Source organism: Mobula birostris, chromosome 23 (genome assembly GCF_030028105.1).
Source record: "Mobula birostris isolate sMobBir1 chromosome 23, sMobBir1.hap1, whole genome shotgun sequence".
In the NCBI taxonomy this organism is placed as follows: Eukaryota; Metazoa; Chordata; class Chondrichthyes; order Myliobatiformes; family Myliobatidae; genus Mobula; species Mobula birostris.
Window position 1 is genome coordinate 59010017 of NC_092392.1, and position 25491 is coordinate 59035507.

The 25491-nt window shown below is 43.5% G+C and overlaps 1 protein-coding gene across 1 annotated transcript in view; it reads left to right on the forward strand.

Annotated features, from left to right (window-relative positions):
• The window catches only part of plxnc1 (plexin C1), a 343692-nt gene that overhangs the window by 207756 nt on the left and 110445 nt on the right, over window positions 1-25491 (forward strand). The window lies entirely within an intron of this gene.

Here is a 25491-nt window from a genome sequence, read left to right on the forward strand (position 1 = left end):
CTTCAGTCTAAGATCCCCTTGTGTTTTAAGAAGGCAACGATAATCCCAGTGCTGAAGAAGAGCAAGGTGGCATGCCTGAAGGACTATCGACCTGTGGCTCTGACATCAATTGCTATGAAGTACTTCGAGAGATTGGTTATGGCACACATCAACCACAGCCTACCGGTCAACCTCGACGCCTTGCAATTTGCCTACCGGAGCAACAGGTCAACGGCAGATGCCATCTCTCTGGCCCTACATTCCTCCTTAGAACACCTGGAGAATAAAGATGCATACGTAAGGCTCCTTTTCATTGACTACGGCTCTGCCTTTAATACCATCGTTCCAAATAAATTGATTCCTAAGCTCCGGAACCTGGGCCTTAGCACTCAGATCTGCAGCTGGATCTTCAACTTCCTCACAGACAGGACCCAGGCTGTAAAAATAGGGGACAAGCTCTCCTCTACAATCACTCTGAGCACCAGTGCCCCACAAGGCTGTGTACTCAGCTCCCTGCTGTACTCACTGTACACCCATGATTGTGTAGCCAAGTTTCCATCAAACTCAATATATAAGTTTGCTGATGACACAATTGTAGGCCGTATCTTGGGTAATGATGAGTTTGAGTACAGAGAGGAAATTAAGAACCTGGTGGCATGGTGTGAAGACAATAACCTATCCCTCGACGTCAGCAAGACGAAGGAATTGGTTGTTGACTTCAGAAGGAGTAGCGGACCGCACGCCCCAATTTACATCGGTGGTGTGCAAGTGGAACAGGTCAAAAGTTTTAAGTTCCTTGGGGTCAATATCACAAATGACCTGACTTGGTCCAACCAAGCAGAGTCCACTGCCAAGAATGCCCACCAGCACCTTTACTTCCTGAGAAAACTAAAGAAATTTGGCCTGTCTCCTAAAACCCTCACTAATTTTTATAGATGTGCCATAGAAAGCATTCTTCTAGGGTGCATCACAACCTGGTATGGAAGTTGTCCTGTCCAAGACCAGAAGAATCTGCAAAAGATTGTGAACACAGCGCAGCACATCACACAAACCAATCTTCCATCCTTGGACTCACTTTACACCGCACGCTGTCGGAGCAGTGCTGCCAGTATAGTCAAGGACACGACCCACCCAGCCAACACACTTTTTGTCCTTCTTCCCTCCAGGAGAAGCTTCAGGAGCTTGAAGACTAGTACAGCCAGATTTGGGAACAGCTTCTTTCCAACTGTGATAAGACTGCTGAACGGATCCTGACCCGGATCTGGGCCATACCCCTCCAACTATCCGGACCTGCATCTCGGTTTTTTTGCACTACCTTACTTTCCATTTTTCTATTTTCTATTTATGATTTATAATTTAAATTTTTTAATATTTACTATCGATTTGTAATCCAGGGAGCAGGAAGTGCAAAATCAAATATCGCTGTGATGATTGTACGTTCTAGCATCAATTGTTTGGCGACCATAAAGTATTAAGTATCGCCCTGATCTCATCTTTAATTAAGAGCGCTACCCCACCTCCCTTTCCTTCCTGTCTATCCTTCCGTATACTCTGATATCCTCGGATACTTAATTCCCAATCCTCTCCACCCTGCAACCACACTTCTGTAATGACCACTAAATCATACCCCTTTGTACTGATTTGTGCCACAATTTCACTGACCTTGTTTCAAATACTACGGGCATTCAGATAAAGTGCCATAGAACCATAGAACCATAGAAACTACAGCACAGAAACAGGTCCTTTGGCCCTTCTTGGCTGTGCCGAACCATTTTCTGCCTAGTCCCACTGACCTGCACACAGACCATATCCCTCCATACACCTCCCATCCATGTATCTGTCCAATTTATTCTTAAATGTTAAAAAAGAACCCGCATTTACCACCTCGTCTGGTAGCTCATTCCATACTCCCACCACTCTCTGTGTGAAGAAGCTCCCCCTAATGTTCCCTTTAAACTTTTCCCCCCTCACCCTTAACCCATGTCCCCTTGCCTCAGTGGAAAAAGCCTGCTTGCATTCACTCTATCTATACCCATCATAATTTTATATACCTCTATCAAATCTCCCGTCATTCTTCTACGCTCCAGGGAATAAAGTCCTAACCTATTCAACCTTTTTCTGTAACTGAGTTTCTCAAGTGCCGGCAACATCCTTGTAAACCTTCTCTGCACTCTGTCAACCTTATTTATATACTTCCTGTAATTTGGTGACCAAAACTGAACACAATACTCCAGATTCGGCCTCACCAATGCCTTATACAACCTCATCATAACATTCCAGCTCTTATACTCAATACTTCGATTAATAAAGGCCAATGTACCAAAAGCTCTCTTTACGACCCTATCTACCTGTGACACCACTTTTAGGGAATTTTGTATCTGTATTCCCAGATCTCTCTGTTCCATGGCACTCCTCAGTGCCTTACCATTAACCCTGTATGTTCTACCTTGGTTTGTCCTTCCAACATGCAATACCTCACACTTGTCTGTATTAAACTCCATCTGCCATTTTTCAGCCCATTTTTCCAGATGGTCCAAGTCCCTCTGCAGGCTCTGAAAACCTTCCTCACTGTTTACTACACCTCCAATCTTTGTATCATCAGCAAACTTGCTGATCCAATTTACCACATTATCATCCAGATCATTGATATAGATGACAAATAACAATGGACCCAGCACTGATTCCTGTGGCACACCACTAGTCACAGGCCTCCACTCAGAGAAGCAATTCTCTACCACCACTCTCTGGCTTCTTCCATCGAGCCAATGTCTAATCCAATTTACCACCTCTCCATGTATACCTAGCGACTGAATTTTCCTAACTAACCTCCTATGCGGGACCTTGTCAAAGGCCTTACTGAATCCATGTAGACAATATCCACTGCCTTCCCTTCATCCACTTTCCTGGTAACCTCCTCGAAAAACTCCAACAGATTGGTCAAACATGACGTACCACGCACAAAGCCATGTTGACTCTCCCTAATAAGCCCCTGTCTATCCAAATGCTTGTAGATTCTGTCTCTTAGTACTCCCTCCAATAACTTACCTACTACTGACGTTAAACTCACCGGCCTATAATTTCCTGGATTACTTTTCAATCCTTTTTTAAACAACGGAACAGCATGAGCCACTCTCTAATCCTCCGGCACTTCACCCGTAGACAGCGACATTTTCAGTATTTCTGCCAGGGCCCCCGCAATTTCAACACTAGTCTCCTTCAAGGTCTGAGGGAGCACTTTGTCAGGTCCCGGGGATTTATCCACTTTAATTTTCCTCAAGACAGCAAGCACCTCCTCCTTTTCAATCTGTACAGTTTCCATGGTCTCACTACTTGATTCCCTCAATTCCATAGATTTCATGCCAGCTTCCTTAGTAAATACAGACGCAAAAAACCTATTTAAGATCTCCCCCATTTCCTTTGGTTCCGCACAAAGCTGACCACTCTGATCTTCAAGAGGACCAATTTTATCCCTTACAATCCTTTTGCTCTTAATATACTTGTAAAAGCTCTTTGGATTATCCTTCACTTTGACTGCCAAGGCAACCTCATGTCTTCTTTTACCCCTCCTGATTTCTTTCTTAAGTATTTTCTTGCACTTCTTATACTCCTCAAGCACCTGATTTACCCCCTGTTTCCTATACATTTCATACAACTCCCTCTTCTTCTTTATCAGAGTTGCAATATCCCTTGAGAACCAATGTTCCTTATTCCTATTCAATTTGCCTTTAATCCTGACAGGAACATAGAAACTCTGCACTCTCAAAATTTCCCCTTTGAAGGCTTCCCACCTACCAATCACATCTTTGCCACAGAACAACCTGTCCCAATCCACACTTTTTAGATCCTTTCTCATTTCTTATACTCATTGTGCTTTTAAAATCTTGTAATCTTTTTCTCTTTTGCATTAGACTTTTCTTCACTCCACTCTTACTTTTCTTTTTATTTATCTTTTGCTTTTACTTTATCTTCATCCACACTTTTCTCTTTTTCTTTATCTATATTTCTCCAATCTGTCAAAACCCACCCCCATGCTATTTAGTTTAAAGCCATATCCACAGCCCTTGATATGTGATTCACTTGGATCTAGGTCCCATCACGGTTCAGGTGGAGCCCGTCCCAATGGACCAACTTCCTCCTTCCCCAGTACTGTGGTCAATTTCCCATGAATTCAAACCCACTTCTCCCACACCAATCCTTGGGCCATGCATTTAACTCTCTAATCTTCTTGACCCTGTGCCAATTTGCACGTGGCTCAGGTAGTAATCCAGAGATTACCACCTTTTTGGTTCTGCTTTTTAATTTAGTCCTGAGCTGCTTAAATTCACTCAGTAGAACCTCTTTCCTCATTCTACCAATGTCGTTGGTACCAACATGGATCATGACAACTGGATCTTTCTCCTCCCACTGCAAGTTCCTCTGCAGGTCAGATAAGATGTCCCGAACCTGGGCACAAGGCAGGCAGAAACAGCCTACGGGATGCTCTATCTTTCCGACAGAAAACTCTGTCCATTCCCCTGACTATACTATCCCCAATTATCACCATATTTCTCTTCTCTCCTCCTTCTTGAATGAACTACGGTGCAACAGTTAGGTTGCTCATCCTTCCTACAGTCCCCGCTCTCATCCACACAGGGAGCAAGAATCTCAGACCTGTTGGACAAGCACAAGAGCTGAGGCTCCTCCAGCACTGTCTCATGGATCCCACTACCCACCTTGCTCGCAGTCACACCCTCTTGTCCCTGACCGAATTTGAGGCAGCTAATCTAATGGGTGTGACCATCTCCTGAAACAGAGAATCCAGGTAACTGTCCCACCCCACCCCACCCCCCAATGTGCCGCAGTGTTTGACGCTCAGATTCCAGGTCATCAGCTTCGAGCCTGAGTTCCTTGAGCAGCCAGCACTTACTACAGGTGTGGTCACCAGGACTCACAATGGGATCCACCAGCTCCCACATTGTGCAGCTACAGCACGTCAGCTGATCCTGCATCACCCCTACTTTATTTAATTAGCTGTAATTTAGTGACTTTTTATTTAACCACTACAAAAGCCTTACCTGTTTCTCACCTGTGCCTCCTTGCCAAAGCCTCTTGAACCGAAGCCTCAGGTTCCCACTCCTACACTGGTCCACTCTCACAATGGCTGTTCCACTTTGACCTTGCTTTACTTTTATTTGCTCCTGCTAATGAATCACAAATGGATTGATCCGCCACTAATGTGCTGAGCCCCACGAAACGCTCCTTTTTTAAACTCTTCTCCCCAAACTGTGCGAAGCTCTGTCTCTCTGTGAATCAACTGGTCTTCTGCTTAAAACATTGTTTAAGAGGTATTAGACCATCAGAAGGGGTCAAGACCTGGCAAGTGCAACTAATGTGAAGGGATGTAATGCTAAAGGAAAGTTAATGCACACTCAGTGGCCTCTTTGTTAGGTGTACCTACTCGTTAATGCAAATATCTAATCAGCCAATCGTATTGCTGCATGTCAATGTATAAACGTATACAGCTAGATCAAGAGATTCAGTTCTTGTTCAGACCAAACATCAGAATGGGGAAGAAATGTGATCTCAGTGACTTTGAGCATGGAATGACTGTTGGTGCCAGACGGAGTGGTTTGAGTATCTCAGAAACTGCTAATCTCCTGCGATTTTCAGGAGATTATGGTCACAACGGTCCCTAGAGTTTACTCTCAGGTTTTGCGGCAGTTCTGCGGTTGAAAACTCTATGTTAATGAGCGAGATTAGAGGAGAATGGCCAGACTGCTTCAAGTTGACAGAAAGGCAACAGTAATTCAAGTAACCACACATCAAGTAAAACAGTAGTGCGCATCTCTGAGCACACGCCACATTGAACCTTGAAGCAGATGGTCAACTGCAGCAGAAGACGGCAAATACACACTCAGTGGTCACTTCATTAGGTTCAGGAGGTAGCTGGTAAAGTGGCCACTGAGGAATTTGCTGTGGTGTGTTGGCGTGATATCCAACAAAAACAGGAACATTCAATAATTATAAGGAATAAAGAATTATATAAATAAGTTAGAGGTTAAAGTATGAATGTATGTTAAAATGTGCATAACTACATAAATCCCAGCATGTATTAACAATGTAAACAACGTTATAAAAAGTGGTTTAAAGTGTTTACAGTGTAGTGCATGAGGAGGGTGAGGTGGGTAACTAAAGTGGTTGGTCAGATTGACTGCCTGGGGGAAGAAACTTCGAAGATGGCATGGTTTTTGTTTTAATAGTCCTATAGCGCTTTCCAGAAGGAGGCATTTGGAAAAGGCAGTTTGCTGGGTGGGTAGTTTCCACTATGGTTTTTTCCTCCCCTCTTCTTTGTCCTGGATACACACAAGCCCTGCAATGATGGTAGACCGCAGCCAATGGCCTTTGCTGCCGAGCTGACATTTCATGGTGGCTTAAAGATTATACAAGAATTGGAATTTTGCTAGCAGTGATCAGGCAAAAGTTTTCTTTAAGAGGTAATGGACCAGTCAAAAACGGTGGAGACTTGTCAAGTGCAACTAAATATCAGTCAGTGCAAAGGCATGCAGTGTTCAAGGAAAATTAATGTATATCCCAGATCCATCTACTCAAAACAGTTTATTCCATGGGCAGAGCGAGTGGGCTGTAGATTTCCAAATCTCTGTAGGTGTTGGATTCTGATGCTTTTGCAAGCTGAAGGTTCTTCAGAAATCAAGAATGAAGCATAAAATTTGATGCTTGCAATTGTTCTATGAAGTGTTACAAGAGCAAAGAAGGGGAAGCAGAAGAAGAACATGACAAGAGACAAAGAAAAGGATTTAAGAAGTAGTGTGGTCTGCTCATACAGACCAGAGACCACAGAAATTCCATTGATCACAGTTAGCCAATCAGATAGCCAGATTCAAGTAACGTGACACCTGCCACTGAAATCAAGAAGTTTCCAGAAAAATACAGAGGGAAGTGCGCCACAGTTACTGGAAAATTCACTGAACAATCTTATGTACAGTGAATACAAGCAAAGATAGAAAGGTTAAGCTACAAGAAAAGTTTACACCCCAGTCCAACATAGGTGACAGGTGTAAATGATCAGTGGTTTTAAAAATAATGATAAATTTAGCTTTATAAATATGGGGAAAGAATACACAAACAAGGAAGTCAAGCTAAACCATCTGTAACAGAAATCACGTGTATGGTTCTCAGAACCACATTGAGGAAGAATCTCAAAGGCCCATTGTGGGTTCCAGGATTATAGGTTTCTGCACTGTGGAGGTTTAGTGATTCTAAATGTTTTAAACAACTCGTTTCAGACAGTTACTGTTCAACCACCCCGTCTGCCCTATGTTCCATACCACAACTTGCTGCTAAATATCTTTACGCACACTGATAGGGTCCACTAAACCCATAAATTCCCAGAAAAGAAAGCTTGCACAAAAGCAACCCATCTTAAACAGACTTCCTCTGGAAACAGAGATAAGGGACCCGGATCTATCATGCCTGTGCAGCTTTTGATTAACAATGCAGCCAAGTACAACATGTGTGCGTTTGGGATAATTTCTGCAGTTTAGAACAATGCATATTTCCAATTCCTGCAAATGTCACCACTTTGAAAAGACAAAACTGACTGAATGTGGCTGCTGACTTCAGAGAGAACCATGCACAGGCAGTTCCATAGAAGAATTCCACTCAGTGTCCACTTTATTCGGTACATTCTGTCTGTTCATGGTCTCCTGCTGTTGTAACCCAACCACTTCAAGGTTCAACATATTGTGTGTTCAGAGATGTTTTTCTGCACACCGTTGTTACTTGTGATTATTTGAGTTACTGTTACCTTCCTGTCTGCTTGAACCAGTCTGGCCATTCTCTTCTGACTTCTCTCATTAACAAAGCATTTTAACCCACAGAACTACCATTCACTTGATGTCTTTTATTTTTTACACCATTCCCTGTAAACTCCAGAGACTGTTGCGCGAGAAAATCCTGGGAGATCAGCAGTTTCTGAGATACTCAAACCGCCCATCTGGCACCAACAATCATTTCAAAGTCACTTAGATCACATTTCTTCCCCATTCAGATGTTTAGTCTGAAAAACAACTGAATCTCTTGACCATGTTTGCATGCTTTTATGCATTGAGTTGTTGACACATGATTAGCTAATTATATATTTCTGTTAATAATTAGGTGTGCAAGTATACCTACAAAGGGAATACTGGGTATAGATCACGCTGAATTGAACTGAACTGAATTTATTTCTTACATCCTTCACATACACAAGGAGTAAAAATCTTTACGTTACGTCTCCGTCTAAATGTGAAGTGTGCTATCATAGTAATTTATAATAATTTATAATAAATAGAACAGTCAATGTAACGTAGAAATGCTCTCTAGTCAGCGTGAGTTAATCAGTCTGATGGCCTGGTGAAAGAAGCTGTCCCGGAGCCTGTTGGTCCTGGCTTTCATGCTGCGGTACTATTTCCCGGCTGGTAGCAGCTGGAATAGATTGTGGTTTGGGTGACTCGGGTCCCCAATGATTCTACGGGCCCTTTTTACACACCTGTCTTTGTAAATGTCCTGAATTATGGGAAGTTCACAACTACAGATGCGCTGGGCTGTCCGCACCACTCTCTGCAGAGTCCTGTGATTGAGGGAGGTTTAGTTCCCTTACCAGGCAGTGATGTAGCCAGTCAGGATGCTCTCAATTGTGCCCCTATAGAAAGTTCGTAGGATTTGGGGGCCCATACCAAACTTCCTCAACCATCTTGAGGTGAAAGAGGCGCTATTGTACCTTTTTCACCACATGGCTGGTGTGTACAGACCACGTGAAATCCTCAGTGATGTGCATGCTCCTCTCAACCCCAGAACCATTGATGTCAATAGGGTTAGCCCATCTCCATTCCTCCTGTATTTCACAACCAGCTCCTTTGTCTTTGCGATATTGAGGGAGAGGTTGTTTTCTTGATACCACTGTGTCAGAGAGGTAACTTCTTCCCTGTAGGCCACCTCGTTATTGTTTGAGATTAGGCCAATCAATGTAGTGTTGTCGACAAATTTAATTAGCAGATTAGAGCTGTGGGTGGCAACACAGTCATGGGTATACAGAGAGTAAAGGAGGGCTTTGGATGCCCGTGAATGTATTCTCCATTGACCCCATAGGGACTAGGGACAGATCCTAATCATTCTGAGTAGGTGGGACCCACTTTAGGTAAGAACTGAAGTGAAGAAACACTTTGCATCTGACCCCGCAGCTTTACACCAGCGACTGATGATCAATAAAGCTCAACACTTTTCAAATGATGGCTAAACAAGTGAATCAGAACGTTCGAGATTCTATATTGTTTAATGTTAATCTTCAGCACACAAGTGTAAAGGAGAACAAAGTGTTTTTTACTTTGAATCCAATGCAGCATGAACAATACAATAAAAACAAAAAACAAATAAAAATTTAAAATGTTGTGAAATTTATTGTTCTGTAGCAGGAGTGCAATGTGTTATATAATAGACTATGAATCGCAATTTACCAGCCCCAATTGCATTTATTGGCTCCAGCATTACATAGAACATAGAACATAACAGCACAGTACCATGTTGTACCAACCTTTGAACCTACTCTAAGATCAATCCCTCCTTCATAGTCCTCTGGTTTTCTATTATCCATGTGCCTATCTAAGAGTTTCTTAAATGTCCCCTGTACTTTCCTCCAATCACCTTAAAATGATGCCCCTTCATATTAACCATTTCCATCCTGGGAAAAAGTCTCTGGCTGTCCACTTGATTTATGCATCTTAACTTATCCTCTCTGATCCAGGCAGCATCCTGTTAAATCTCCTCTGCACCCTCTCTACAGCTTCCACATCCTTCCTGTAATGTGGCGACCAGACTGAGCACAGTACTCTACTCTGAGTGTTCTCTGCTGTTCCATTAGCCTTCTCCATTATGTGGACTGACACTGACATCCTCCAACAGTATACTCCATTGCATTTGCTGGAGAGGTGACTGGGAGCACAGAAACAGACACTTCAGCCTACCATGTCCAAGTGTCTATTGATGCTAATCCCATTGACCAGCACATTGTTCGTAACTTGCTGTGACTAGGTGTCTCAAGTAGATAATTAAATGTGATAGTACATATCACCACTGCTTCCTTAGGCAATGCTTTCCAGATTCTTAATGCACTTAGTAAAAGAGTTCTTAAGATCCTCCCTTAAACTCTTACTCTTTGTCCAACTATAACTTCTATTTTAAATGGCTCTGCAATGAGAGAAAGAGTGGTTCCTACTCTCTACCCTATCTCTGGTTCCTGTGATTGTGAACGTACGCCTGTCATGTCCCAGCTAAGCTCCTGCTCCTCCCACCTCTCCAATTTCTCCTGATAACTGAATTGTTTTACCCCCTTATAACATCCTGCTGAATCACTACAACACACGAGATTCTGTAAATGCTGGAAATCCAGAGCAACAAACACAAACTGCTGGAGTCTCTCAGCATGTCAGGCAGGAGTGTAATTCCCTGGTTAAGATTTCTACTGCTAAGCTGTGGGGTAGTTTATATTAGCAGCTTTCTGTAAAAGCAGTGTGTCATGCTGGAAAGTGTGTTTTGGCTTCGGCTAAGGTAAGGACCCATGTTGTCCAAGTAAGGAATGAGAGTCAGCCAGGCATAATTGTGAGAGAATTTTCCCGAGAGCTGTGGGGAAGGACAGTAGTCTGGTTTGGGGTCTTTTGGCAGGGGCTGTGGAGTGGGGCACAAGGGAAGATGCCGCAGAATGCCATTGGAAGGAGAGTCCCCATTGCTAGAAGTGTTTTGTGTGGATGAATGGCTCCAAGAAGAAAGGGCCAATACCCCAGAGAGGGAGGCAGTTTGTTCAAGATGAACTTTGAGGGAAGTTTGAAATGTGGCGGGTGCTTTCATGCAAACTGTAGGTCCAGTGCGGGAGTAAGAGACACACCCCCAACTACTCCAGTATGAGCGCCAATGGTTATGTGCACATTGGACTGGGCCCTTTTCTTTTCTTTTTCCTATCAACTGTTTGATAAAGCTGAAATTTGTAAGTACACTTTATAATTTTATGTGGTGTATGATTTGTTATTTCTTGCTGACCGATTATTGTGTATGGGCAGTATTTACACAGCATTCACTCAAACGGAGGTCCCTTTAATCATGATGTTCCAGTTTGGTTGAACCCCCTATCATACTGACCCTAGACGTATATCATTTATGAAAGGAGGCTTTCTCACTGCTGAGCCACGTGGCTGTTAGCAGAGTTAGCTAATAAGCCAAGGTTCGATACGCGCCCCAGTGAGATAATTACAAGAGGAATAAACAGTCGACGTTTTGGGCCAAAACTCTTCAGTCCTTTAAGTCCTTTACCTTCTCCACCTATCAATTCCCAGCTTCTCACTTCATCCTGTTACCCACCCACCTTACCCCTCACCTGGTTTCACCTATCACCTGCCACTTGTACTCATTCTCCTGCCCCCACTTCCTTGTTCTGGTTTCTCTCCTCTTCCTTTCCAGTCCTGATGAAGAGTTTCAGCCTGAAAGATCGACAGTTTTATCCTTCTCGATGGATGCTGCCTGACCTGCTGAGTTCCTCCAGCATTTTGTGTGTGTTACACTCGAGAATTATTTCTGTATCTTCTTCAGCACAATCATTTCCTTTTGACAGTGTGCAACTGGAAATGGACATTATTCCAGTTATGTTATAATCAATATCTCATACAGTTGTTACATAACATACTGCATATTGGCACTAGTGACCACAAGAAACTACAGAGAGATTTGGACACAGCTCAACATAGCATGAAACCAGTCTCCCCTCCAAGGACTCTGTCTATACTTGTCAGTGTACCTCGGTTAATGTGACAATTTAGCAATTTACTGTAATTCTGCATTACATATACTGGCACCAATTAATCTATTGTATTTACAGGTGCTTGTATTCACCATGGTGTTTACTATGTGCTTCATAGGATTTACTAGCACCATTGTGCATCACCATGGCTTTTGGTGACAGTGGCCAATATTAAATACACAGTAATATTGATCCTGAGAATCTTTTGGAGAAGGGGGATGATCCCAGAACAGTGGAGAGTGGCTGAAGGGGTGTGGATCCCGAAGGAGGAAAATGCCACCCAGATAGATCAGTTTCACATCATCTCCCTGCTGTGTGTCGAGGTGAAGATCTTCTTCAGTGCCGTTTCTAACCAGCTGTGCACCTACCTAGCAAAGAACACCTATATTGATACATCCGTCCAGAAGGGTGGCATTTCAGGGATGCCGGGCTGTCTGGAGCACATCGGTGTGGTGACACAGCTCATCAGGGAGGCCAGAGAGAACAAGGGCAACCTATCCGTTTTGTGGCTGGACCTGGCAAATGCATATGGCTCCATTCCGCACAAGCTGGTGCAGCTCACACTGACCAAATATCACATCCCCAGCAGAATCGGAGACCTTATCGCTGATTATTACAGCAACTTCAGGATGAGGGTCTCTTCAGGAGCAATTACATCAACCTGGCACAAGGTGGAGATCGGCATCATCACAGGGTGCACTCTCTCAGTGACACTGTTCTCCCTAGCCATGAACATGCTCACTAAGTCTGCTGAACCAGAGTGCAGAGGGCCCAGAATGAATTCCGCTCAACGGCAACCACCTATCAGGGCATTCATGGATGACCTCACAGTCACCACAGAATCAGTCCCAGGCTGCCGGAGGATTCTGCAAGGGCTCGAAAAGCTGGTGGAGTGGGCCCAGATGCGTTTCAAACCTGCCAAATCAAGATCGATGGTGCTGAGGAAAGGGAAGGTGGAGAACAAGTTCTGGTTCAGCATCGCAGGCACAGCCATCCCAACCATCACAGGAAAGCCAGTCAAGAGCTTAGGCAAAGTGTTTTGACAGCTCTTTAAGGGACACAACATCCTTTCAGGCAACCTGCACCGAGTTGGATGGCTGGCTGAAATCTGTGGACAAGTCTGGCCTACCTGGGAAGTTTAAAGCCTGGGTGTATCAGCATGGCATTCTTCCCAGAATCCTGTGGCCCCTCCTCGTCTATGCAGTTCTGATCTCGACCGTCGAAACCTTAGGGAGGAAAGTTAGCAACCACCTCAGGAGATGGCTGGGGCTGCCAAAGAGCCTGAGCAGCATTGCACTCTATGGACACCACAACAAACTGCAACTGCCCTTCAAATCCTTGGAGGAAGAATTCAAGGTAACAAGAGCCAGAGAAGTGCTACAGTATAGGGACTCAAGTGATCTGAAGGTGGCTAGAGCAGGGATCCAAGTAAGCACTGGCAGGAAGTGGAGGGCAGAGGAAGCTGTTCAGGAGGCAGAGGCGAGGTTGCATCACAGGAGGCTGGAGGGAGTGGTCACACAAGGCCGAGCTGGGCTAGGATCCTTTCCAACTCCCCAAATGGACACCAGAGGGAAGGAAAGGTGTTGTCTAGTTCAGGAGGAGGTGAGAGCAGTAGTGGAGGAGATGAGAGCCTGCAAGGCGGTGGGAATGAAGCAACAGGGAGCTTGGACAAGATGGGAGAATGCGGTTGAGAGGAAAGTTACCTGGGCTGATCTTTGGAAAGCCGAACCACACCGCATCCAATTTCTCATCCAGGCAGTGTACGATGTGCTTCCAAGCCCATCAAACCTGCACACATGGGGCAAGGCAGAGTCATCTGCGTGTCCACTGTGCACCAAGCGAGGAACCCTGGAGCACATCCTCAGCGGCTGCACAAGGGCACTTGGGGAGGGACGGTACAGGTGGAGGCATGATCAGGTCCTGAAGACCATCGCTGAAGCCGTCAGCGCAGGAGTTGAGTGGGCGAAGTGGTCCTGACCCTCCAAGCAGACCATTGCCTTTGTCAGAGCTAGGGAGCAGCCAATACCTGCCAAAAGGACATCTGCAGGCATCCTGACCTCTGCAAGGGACTGGCAGCTGTTGGTGGACCTCGAATGGCAGCTGAAGTTCCCCAACCATATCGCAGCCACCACCCTACGACCAGACATTGTCCTAGTGTCTGAGTCTACTAAGCAAGTGGTGCTGCTGCAGCTGACAGTCCCATGGGAAGATAGCTTGGAGGAGGCCTTTGAAAGAAAACTCTCCAAGTACGCAGGACTGGGCAGCAACTGTCAGCAGGCCGGATGGAGAGCGAGGTGTCTCCCAGTGGAGGTTGGTTGTAGGGGATTCATAGCCTGTTCTTTAGTTAGAGCCTTCAGCATTTTGGGCATCGAGGGAGACAGGAAGAGGAGAGCCATCCACAGTACCACCGATGTGGCAGAGAGGGCCTCAAGATGGCTGTGGCTCAAAAGAGGGGAGCCATGGAGTCATAAGTAGCTAGCCATCTGGACACAAGCTGGGGTCTGATCAGCCGCGGCTGGGTCACCTGGAGGAGGTTGTATGATGTTGAAAGACCCGAAACACCCGATGATTCCAGGAACATCACTGAAGATGTGTCCAGAAGCATCAATAGATGTATGTACACAGCATGATTGGTTGTCCATCATATCCAGCCATGATAGATTTGCACAGAGAACTGCACAAAGAAACCTGTGCATGAGAGATTTTAACGTGGAAAAACCATTGCACTGGGACAGTTCCACCCTCTCGGCTGGGTTCAGGGTATGAGTAGTCTTACTCGTGATCTGATGGAGGTGTCAAAGATGATGAGGCGTAGATTGAGTGGATAACTCTAGAGACTTGTTTTCCCAGTGCAGAAATGGTTAACACGAGGGGTATAATTTTAAGGTGATATATACGGGGGTGCATCAGTGCCCTGCCAGGGGTGGTGAGAAGCAGATATATTAGGGACACTTAGATGATAGAAAAATAGAGGATTATGCAGCAGGGAAGGATTAGATTGATCTTAGAGTAGATTTAAAAGGTCGTCACAACATTGTGGGCCAAAGGTCTTGTACTGTGCTGTAATGTTCAATGACTAAGAGGTAGTATTTGTCATAAGGCGGTGGCTGGGAACGGACACAGACACTGAAGGACTAGGGACAGGACTAGGATACGGGGTGAGAGCTAGGACATGGACACAAAAACCGGGAACCCGGAACAGGACTGGACAAGAGAGCTAGGAGCCCAGGCTTGGACTCCGAGCTGGAGACTGGACAAGGACCCAGTACCTGGGTCTTGCCTCTGGCTCGGACCCCAGAACTAGATAAGGATGAGGCTTGGCAGGCAGGCAGGACGAGGCTGGAGTCTTCAGGCTTGAGGCTAGAGGCTAGAGACTTGAGGTGAGGCTTGGCAGGAAGCAGGAGGCTGGAGTCTTCAGGCTTGAGGCTAGAGACTTGAGGCGAGGCTTGGCAGGAGGCAGGAGGCTGGAGTCTTCAGGCTTGAGGCTAGAGGCGAGGCTTGGCAGGAGGCAGGAGGCTGGAGTCTTCAGGCTTGAAGCTAGAGGCGAGGCTTGGCAGGAGGCAGGAGTCTTCAGGCTTGAGGCTAGGCAGGAGGCTGGAGTCTTCAAGCTTGAGGCTATGCAGGAGGCTGGAGTCTTCAGGCTTGGGGCTAGGCAGGAGGCTGGAGTCTTCAGGCTTGAGGCTAGGCAGGCTCCTCCTGGGCAGGGCACGGATCACCACCCAAAGGAGGCATGGGACAGGAAGGGACAGAACCAACCGCAGGTAATGGCAAGACAGCCTGGCTTACCCGACGGAGGCAAGGGCCAGGAAGGGACAGAACCAACCGCAGGTAATGGCAAGACAGCCTGACTTACCTAGCGGAGGCCAGGGACAGGAATGGAGTTAGATACGGGGTGGCTCCAGGACAAGACTGCAGGCGAGATGAGGCAAGAGTTACCAGCAAAACAAGGCAAGGCTTCAGGCGAGGAAATAGAAGGCAGAGGAAGGCATACAAGGAGTAAGGACATGAACAATCCAGCAGCCATGCCCTGGTCCCTGAAGGTATTTATGCAGCCAGCCCCAACGAGCATCAGCTGGCTCAATTAGAGCTCAACAAGAACAGAAACAGGGTAGACAGGAAAACCTGGAGCAAAGGTCGATGAACCAGACCGTTAACCAGAATACGGACTTCACGGACCGGACCATGACAGTATTATGTAGAATATCTGTGCACTAACCAAGAAAGTCATTAATATCAGGCATTATTTAATAAAAATCTTCCTTGCACACCAAATATTTGTCGGGGATAGCATTAATGTATCATTTGGAAAGACACTTGTATCATCAGGATGCTTTCTGTGGTAGTAGCAGCAAGACGACGTTTATCTGTGCCACTCTCGTCCGATGTCATTGAAAATAGCAACACATAGTTCAACACACTCATCGCAATCAAAAATGCTATTTCAGTGACTCAGTTATTCCTGCTCTAGATGTCCGTGTTTCAATGGAAATATGTGCAAGCCTGCCCCTTAACCGTATCCCTTTTTTTTTTTGAGGTTACAAAAGTATCCACCATATCTTTCAACCTACATTAGGTGTCTCTACTTCGGAGTCTGAATCTATCATTGAACACAGAACATTACAGCACAGTACAGGTGGTCTAAGCACCCACCACTCTCTTGTGTAGAACAGTTAGCTCTGATATCTCCCCCGTACTTGCCTCCAATCACCTTAAAATGCCCACTCACATCCACCATTTCCATCCTGGGAAAAAGTCTCCGATTATCTACTCCATCTATGCCACTTATCATCTTGCATACTTCTATCAAGTCACCTCTCATCCTCATTTGCTCCAAATAGAGAAGCGCTAGCTCGCTCAACCTATGCTCTCTAATCCAGGCAGCATCCTAGCAGTGACAGGACCTGAAGACAATTTTCCAAGAGTTGTATAACCAGGGTTTTATAAAGCTGCAACATTACCTCATGGATCCGGAGCTCAGTCCCCTGATTAATGAAGGCCAATATACCTTAACAACCCTATCAACTTGCATGGCAACTTTGAGGGACTTATGGAGATAGACATCAAGATTCCTCTGTTCCGCCAACTTTTATGGAGTGTTTGCTGCCACCACCTTCTCAGACAGTGTGCTCCTAATTGCAATAATCCTCTGGGTGAAATTATTTTCCTCAGATTCCCTATGATTCTCTTATTTCACACTTCAAACCTATCCTCTTCTGTTCTAGATGTCTCTGCTCTGGTGACCAAACAGTAGGCCTTTGTGGAGCCCCAGGAAATGGGCAAAGTTCCAAATAAATACTTCTCTGGTTTCACAATGAAGGAAGACAGGAAGCATTTGGGACAAGAAAAAGTAAATGTGGAGGACTTGGGGCTAAGCCATAAGACAGTAGAGGAGGTGCTGAATGCCTTAAAGAAATAAGAAAGGTGGGCAGATCTCCAAGGCCTGACCAGGAATGTCCAAGAACACTGTAGGAGACTAGAAAAGCTCTGGCTGAGATATAGTATTTAGCCATGGGTGAGGTATTGGTAGGCTGGAAGGTAGTGAATGTCGTGCATTCATTTAAGAAGGGCAGCAAAAACAAAAACTGGAAAATATAGGCCAGTAAATCTAACATCTGTGGTAGGTAGGTGACTGGAGATGATTCAAGTGATAAGATATGTGTATGTCCGTAAAACTAGGGGTTAGTTAGGATTAGTCTGTGCGGCTTTGTACATGGGACATCATGCCTTACAATCTTGTTAGGCATTTTTGAAGATATGACCAAGAAAGTTGATGACAACAATGTGGTTTATATGGACTTCAGTAAAACTTTTGATAAGGTTCCACATGGAAGGTTAGATCACATAGAATCTAGGGAGACCTGTCTAATTTGATGCACAGTTGGCTGGACAGTAGAAAACAGATGGTGATGGTGGAAAATTGTATTTTGGACTGGAGGCCCATGACTAGTGGTGTGCCTCAGGGGTTAGTGCTGCTGTTTTCTGTCATTTATATCAATGAATGGACAAGACATGGTCAGTAAGTTTGCAAATGACACTAAAGTAGATGGCATAGTGGACAATGAAGAAGATTATCAAAAAGCATGAGGGAATCTCAATCAGCTGAGTAGGTGGGCTGAAGAATGGCAAATGGAGCTTAATTCGGATAAGTGTGAGGTGTTGCATTTTGGAAAATCAAATCCAGGTTGGATTTTCACAGTGAATGCAGGACCCTGGGGTGTGTTGTGGAACAGGGGGCCTTGGTGCCCAAGTACATGGTTCCCTAAAAGTAGTCACAGATGGACAGGTAGACAGAATGTCAAAGGAGATTCCTGGGATGTGATCTTCGTAAGTCATCAGAGCATTGAACATAAAGGTTGGGAAGCTGTGGTGCAGTTGTACAGGACACTGATGAGGCTACATTTGGAGTATTGCGTTCAGTGTGGTCACCCTGTTTTAGGGAAGATGTTATTAAACTGGAAAGAGTGCAGAAAAGATTTACAATAATGCTACCAGGAGGAGACTGAGAGGTGACCTTATAGAGATATATTAAATTACAAGAGGCGTAGACATCTGAATGCATACAGTCTTCTTCCCAGAGTTGAGGTATCAAGAACTAGAATACGTATGTTTAAGGTGAGAGGGGAAAAATTTAATAGGACTTTAAGATCAACTGTTTACACAAAGGGTGGTTTGTTCGTTTGTTCATTAGGTGCAGTGTTGTATGACATAGTGATCTTGATCTTTCTGTGACCAAGATTTCTCTTGGTAAATTTTTTGTACATAAGTGGTTTGCCACTGTCTGCTTAGGGGCAGTGCCTTTACAAGACGGGTGATTATTTGCGGGTGTCAGTGATCACGTAACCAGGACTTTCATATGCGCCAGCTGCTCTTGCGACTATCCACCACCTCCTCCCATGACTTCACGGGACGCTGAGCAGGTGCTACATGATGTCCCATGTACTAGCGGAGGGGTGGATGCCTTACATCCCCTTTGGGAGACACATATCTCCACCATGCCAAATGGGAGGTACCACACGTGTAATCAGATGCCAGAGGAAGTGGCTGAGACAGGTCAAATAACAATTTTTAAAAGACAGTTGGACACGTACACAGACTGGAAAGGTTTAAGAGGCTATGGGCTAAATGCTGACAAATGGGATAAGCTGGGATGGGACACCTTGGCCGATATGGACCAGTTGGACCAGAGAATCTGTTTCTGTGCTATATAGCTCTATGCCTCCAAGTGCCAGTTTCTATGTAGGGATCAACAGAAGTGTCTGTGTGGAGATTCTGAAGCCCATCAGTTCATTGTCCAAAAAGCTCTGAGGAAACCACCCATTGTGAGTAGCTCTTTAAAAGGTGTCACATTCAGCACATGGTATCACAAACACTTGTTTTTCCATGACTTTTAGATGGCTGCCATTGCCCTAGCGTAGGGAACTCCAATCTGTGTTGGCAACAGCTGAGAAGAAATTGGGGCGTGTAGTGGACAGCAAGGAAGTCTATCATGGCTTGCAGAGGGATCTGGACCAGCTGGAAAAATGAGCTGAAAATTAGCAAATGAAGTTTAATGCAGATAAGTGCAAGGTGCTGCACTTTGATATGACCAACCAAGCTAGGTCTTACACAGTGAACGGTAGGGCACTGAGGAGTGCGGTAGAGTGAAGGGATCTGGGAATGTGGGTCCATAATTAATTGAAGGTGGTGTCACAGGTAGATAGAGTTGTAAAGATTTTTGGCACACTGGCCTTCATAAATCAAAGTATTGAGTACAGGAGATGGATGTTACGTTAAAGTTGTAGAAGATATTGATGAGGCCTAATTTGGAGTATTGTGTGCAGTTTTGGTCAACTACCTACAGGAAAGATGTAAGTAAGTTTGAAAGACTACAGGGAAAATTTACGAGATGTCGCTGGGTCTGGAGGACCTGAGTTATAAGAAAAGATTGAATAGGTTAGGCCTTTATTCCTTAGAGTGTAGAAGATTGAGAGGAGATTAGATAGAGGGATAGGAAATTATGAGGCTTTAGATTTAAATCTCTCTCAGAAAAGTGTTGTAGCAATTATATATAATATAATTATGAATTTATGTCCTGATGTTTCCAATAAAATTAAAGCTGACTGGGAAAGTGAACTTAACATTATTATACCGATTGAAAAATGGGAAAAAATTCTTCAATTGGTTAATTTATCCTCTATATGTGCTAAGCATGTGTTGATACAGATTAAAGTAGTACACAGGGCTCATATGTCTAAAGATAAACTATCTCATTATTATTCTTATATAAATCCTATATGTGATAGATGTCATTCCGAGATAACTTCTTTAACTCACATGTTTTGGTCATGTCCTTTGTTGGAAAAATATTGGAAAGACATTTTTGACATTATTTCAAGGGTTTTGAATATAGACTTACAACCTCATCCAATTACTGCTATCTTTGGATTACCAATGATAGGTTCAAATTATCTAACCTCTTCAGCACATAGGATGATTGCATTTCTTACTCTAATGGCTAGAAGATCAACTTTGCTGAATTGGAAAGAGATTAACCCTCCTACGGTATTTCATTGGTTTTTACAAACTATGGTATGTTTGAATTTGGAAAAAATTAGAAGTGCAGTTTATGACCCTTCCATTAGATTTGCAAAAACTTGGAGGCTATTCATTCAGCATTTTCATTTGATGTAGTTTGACCATTTCCAAACTTGTTTTATTTCTCTGTACTGTTGGTTGAGAGGAATGGAGTCGTCGACACTAAGGTTTTCTTCTTTCCCATTTTCAAATTGTTAGTATTGCCCAAGTCTTTTAGTTTAGTTGACTAATTCTGTTTAGCTTAGTTTTTTGGGGGGATGGGGTTTGTTTTTTTTCTTTTTCATGATTTTTCTTCAGTTTTTTTTTGCTTTGTATTATTCACTATTATTCTGCACGATTGGGAGCTTTGTTAATTTTTACTATTTGGTTTTACAATTACTCATTTTAAATATAACAATGTATCTCCTACTACTTGTATTTTTGCTTTGTTATGTTTTCATTCTATGAAATTAATAAAAAGATTGAAAAAGAAAGAAAATTATGAGGGGTATAGATAGGATAAATGCAAGTAGACTTTTTACACTGAGGCTAGGTGGGACTACAAATAGAGATCATGAGTTAAGAGTGAAAGGTGAAAAGTTTAAGGGGAACAGGAAGGGAAACATCTTCACTCAAAGGGCCGTGAGAGTGTGGAACAAGCAGCCAGCACAAGTGGTGCATGCGAGCTCGATTTCAATGTTTAAGCAAAGTTTGGATAAGTAAGTACATGGATTGTAGGGGCATGGAGGGCTAGGTCAATGGGAGTAGGGGAATTAAGTGGTTCAGCATGGACTAGATGGGCCGAAGGGCCTGTTTCCGTGCTGTACTTTTCTATGACTCTATAAGTGGTATTGTGTGGGCTTTGCCATCATTAGGTAATGTTGAAAACATGTCAGCTGCATAGGTGGGGGGTCCCATCCAGAGTACAGTGGTACATCAAGAAATAATCACAATCTCTTTCCATTCCTGCTAAATCCTGTTTGTTATCACATAGTGCAGAATATTCATCAGATGCTGATGTTGTCAGTTAATTTACTACATCACTTACATGAGCTGCTGGAAATTACCATTTGGGACTTGACACAATTGTAATCACACATTCAAGGATCAGCTTTATTCACCTAATATATTTACATATATTAGGAATTTGCTGTGCTGTTTTGGCGCGACATGCAACAAAAATGATTCAAGATTGTTTAACTGTCTAATGAACATTGACTTCTCTAACTTCCGCTAATGCCCCACCTCCCCCATGTACCCCATCTGTTACTCATTTTTATACACACATTCTTTCTCTCACTCTCCTTTTTCTCCCTCTGTCCCTCTGAATATACCCCTTGCCCATCCTCTGGGTCCCCCCCCCACCTCCTTGTCTTTCTTCCCGGACCTCCTGTCCCATGATCCTCTCATATCCCCTTTGCCAATCACCTGTCCAGCTCTTGGCTCCATCCTTCCCCCTCCTGTCTTCTCCTATTATATTGGATCTCCCCCTCCCCTCCAACTTTCAAATCCCTTACTCACTCTTCCTTCAGTTAGTCCTGACGAAGGGTCTCGGCCTGAACGTCGACTGTACCTCTTCCTAGAGATGCTGCCTGGCCTGCTGCGTTCACCTGCAACTTTTATGTGTGTTGCTCAAGATTGTTTAATGTCATTTCCAGTAAACAAGTGTAAAGGAGAACAAAATTATTGTTGCTCCTGATCGGATATGGCATAAAAAACACAATAAGATAAAGGACACAATAAATATAAGTGCCTAAGATAGCTTATATACATAGATTGATTGTATTCTATTGATTCTAAAGTGACTCTAGGCACAGGATTGGCTGTACGTAAGGTGACTGAGAGGAAATTTTAAAGTAGTGGGAGTGAGGGGTGTAGAACAGCCTTACTGCTTGGGGAAAGTAACTGTTTTTGAGTCTAGTGAGCCTGGTGTGGATGTTACATCCTGATGGGACTGGGATAAACAGTACATGAGTAGGGTGGGTGGAGTCACTAGCAGACAAGGTGAAGGAGAATCCTAAGGGATTCTACAGATATGTTAAGAGCAAAAAGATTGCAAGGGACAAAACTGGTCCTCTGGAAGATCAGAATGGTAATCTATGTGTGGAGCCGAAAGAGATGGGGGAGATCATAAATAGATTTTTTCCGTTCACTGAATCAGCAAATTTGTGGATGACACCAAGATTGGGGATGCAGTAGACAGCGCAGAAGGCTAACAGAGCTTACACAAGCTGGACCAACAGGAAAAATGGGCTGAAAAATGTCAGATGTAACTTAATACAGACAAGTACAAAATACTGCACTTTGGTAGGACCAATGAGGGGAACATGGTGAAAAGTTTAAGGGGAACATGAGGGTTGTGAGAGTATGGAACGAGCTGCCAGTGCAAGTGGTGCACACTGTTACAAAGATCTACCTCTTAGTAATAATGATCAGAGAGGTACAGAGAGAATCTGTAATTACCAATAAGTATCTTTATTGTCTCAATGGAAGAACACGTGAGCTTACACAATAGAATACCCGTGTATACACCTACTAAATTTTCCGGACCCTCCATGAATATCAAAGAAAATGAAAGGTAATACTAGTAAAAATGTTAACTGTCCACTTATGAGCAATTAATGAACAAATGTGGGCATCTCATATCCCACATGTTATACATGCACAACTTTCCATTTTAACCCAGATTACACCTGGCCAGTGTGGAATCTGAGCTTCTCTAAAAATCAATTCCATGGAAAACAAATAAAGAAAGACAAATCAGAAACACAGGTCAAACAAAAATCTATGCTTATACTGTTCTTCCTTTAGAACCTTCTCAAGTAACTTCAAAACTTAAAATAAGCAGTTAATTCTTGCCTCGAAAAGCTTTCACACATTTTTAAAGAACTGCTGGTTGAGGCTCCGAAACATTAAAATATTGTTGAAACCTCTTAAAGGCACAGCCTCTTAAAAATCACCTTTACACTCTTTCTCTCACAGACACACACACTCTCTCTCTCTGTCAGATGAACTCACATGTGACCACACTTCATACAATTGAAACATGCAAACCATTCACACTTCTAAGAAAATCGCTTGTTCCGAAGGGTTAAACCATTACCAATAACATTCAGTTGCATTCTGACACCATTGAGGAAATGTGTTACTCCAAGACTTTAAATCAGCAATGTTGGAAGTTATTCATCATGCAAAAGTAAACAACATTCAACAAGTTTAAAGCACGAAATCCTCACATTAACCAGTATTCCAACTTATTTTGACCTCTCTGTAATTGAAATCTCTGATTCTTGTTAGGAGTCAGATCAAGTGATCTGTTTGCTGTACAGTTCTGGGCATAATGACCCACATTAACACAGCTGAAACAGCAGTTTTGAGCGCTGTACTGCCCCCAACAGTAGCTTCCCCAATTGGGTGAAGGCACACTCCAGCGCTGTGTTATTCCCCTTCTACAATTTCCCCGCTGGCTTCTCCCCACATGACATCCCATGTATTTTTTCGAAGGGAACACACTTTAGCTGCCTCTGGAGTATTCCTATAGTTAAAATCTAACTCCCATACTTCCGTCTCCCATGTTCTAATCATTTGTCTAAATACCCATGCCTCAGCATGTGCATGGTCACCTGGACCAAATGGCTCCAATATCTTTCTAGATTCATTGGTGCTATCAGACACTAATGTTCTTAACCATCTATATTTGGGTTCTGGCTCTAAATGATCACTATCTAATATTGATCTATACACCCCTTGGAACACCATCCACAGATGGGGCACAAATTCAGTGAGGTGTTTTCCTTTCCTCTGGTAACATTTACACAACTCGTCTGTTGGGTCCCTGCTGTTAGTACCCATAATAGTCAATATCACATTCTTTAACTCCGCATTTGCTCCCCCAACATGTTGCCGTGTTTCTGGCAAAGCACTGTATTGCTCTCCAGTAGCTAATTGCTTGGAACAGTTCCCTCGGATCATTCCCAAGTGTACATGTCCTGATATTCTTAGCAATATCCCTCGGCTGCTGTACTCTGAATGGTGTAATGTATGTTATATCCTGGTTTTGATTTCCTGTCCCCCTAGCAGGAAATGACTAACTGAGTAACAGATGATGTATTTACAGTAAATGAAATACAGAATTAGGACATTACTGAAACTACTGCAGTACTATAAAACTGTGGATTAGTTCCTAATAGTTATCAATGGAGAAATTCATCTGCATTGTGTTCTTATGACTGTAAATGAAAAGAATCAGCGCAGACATCTAGTGCAGATAATGGACTGGCTTCATACAAAGCTGCTGATGATTGCATCTTCCTAATCTTCATTTTCATTGTAACATTAAAGATGATTGCTGAAACCCTAAATTCCCTGTAGTTTCTAATTTTCAGAAGTAGTGAAATAGTTTCATTTTCACTGTCAACAGTTCTGGCATCTCCAAGCCTGAATGCTTGAAATTACAGTGAGCAAAACAGTTTTGAATTGTCTTACTGCTTATTTATAGTCAACAATCAGTGACCACAGTTGCTGCTTTTTGAACACAAATATGTACAACTGGTGGTATTTAAAAACTGCTCACTTGGAGAATGGTGTTGCATCTAATGTCACGTAATTACTTGTGACTGACGTTTGTTAGAAACTGTTCAGCAACAGTCTCCTGTCCCAATTAAACAGCATAGTGTCCCAAATAAATGATGGGAATCACAACTATTTTCTCAATTAGTTTTTATTCTTTAAGAGTTGTCCCAAATAAGTGGCTGCCCCAATTAACCAGAATCTACTGTATATGAAAAATAAAGTTAAAGGTTAAAGTATGGATATGGAACAAAATGTGCAAAAATACATAACCACCAGCATGTATTTACAGTGTTAACAGCTTTATAAAAAGTGGTTTAAGGTGTTTACAGAGCAGTGCAATAACTGAGGTAATAGATACAGGGTGGTGTATTGGGCTAACTAGAATAGTTGATCAGATTAACTGCCTGGGAGAAAGAAACTTTTAAGATAGTGCAAGGTTTCTATTTTAATGACCAGAAGAGAGCGTTTGGAAAAGACAGTGTGCTCTGTGGGTAGGTTCTGCAATGATTTTCCTACCCATTTCTTTGTCCTGGAAACATACAAGTCCTGTGGTGATGGTAGACTGC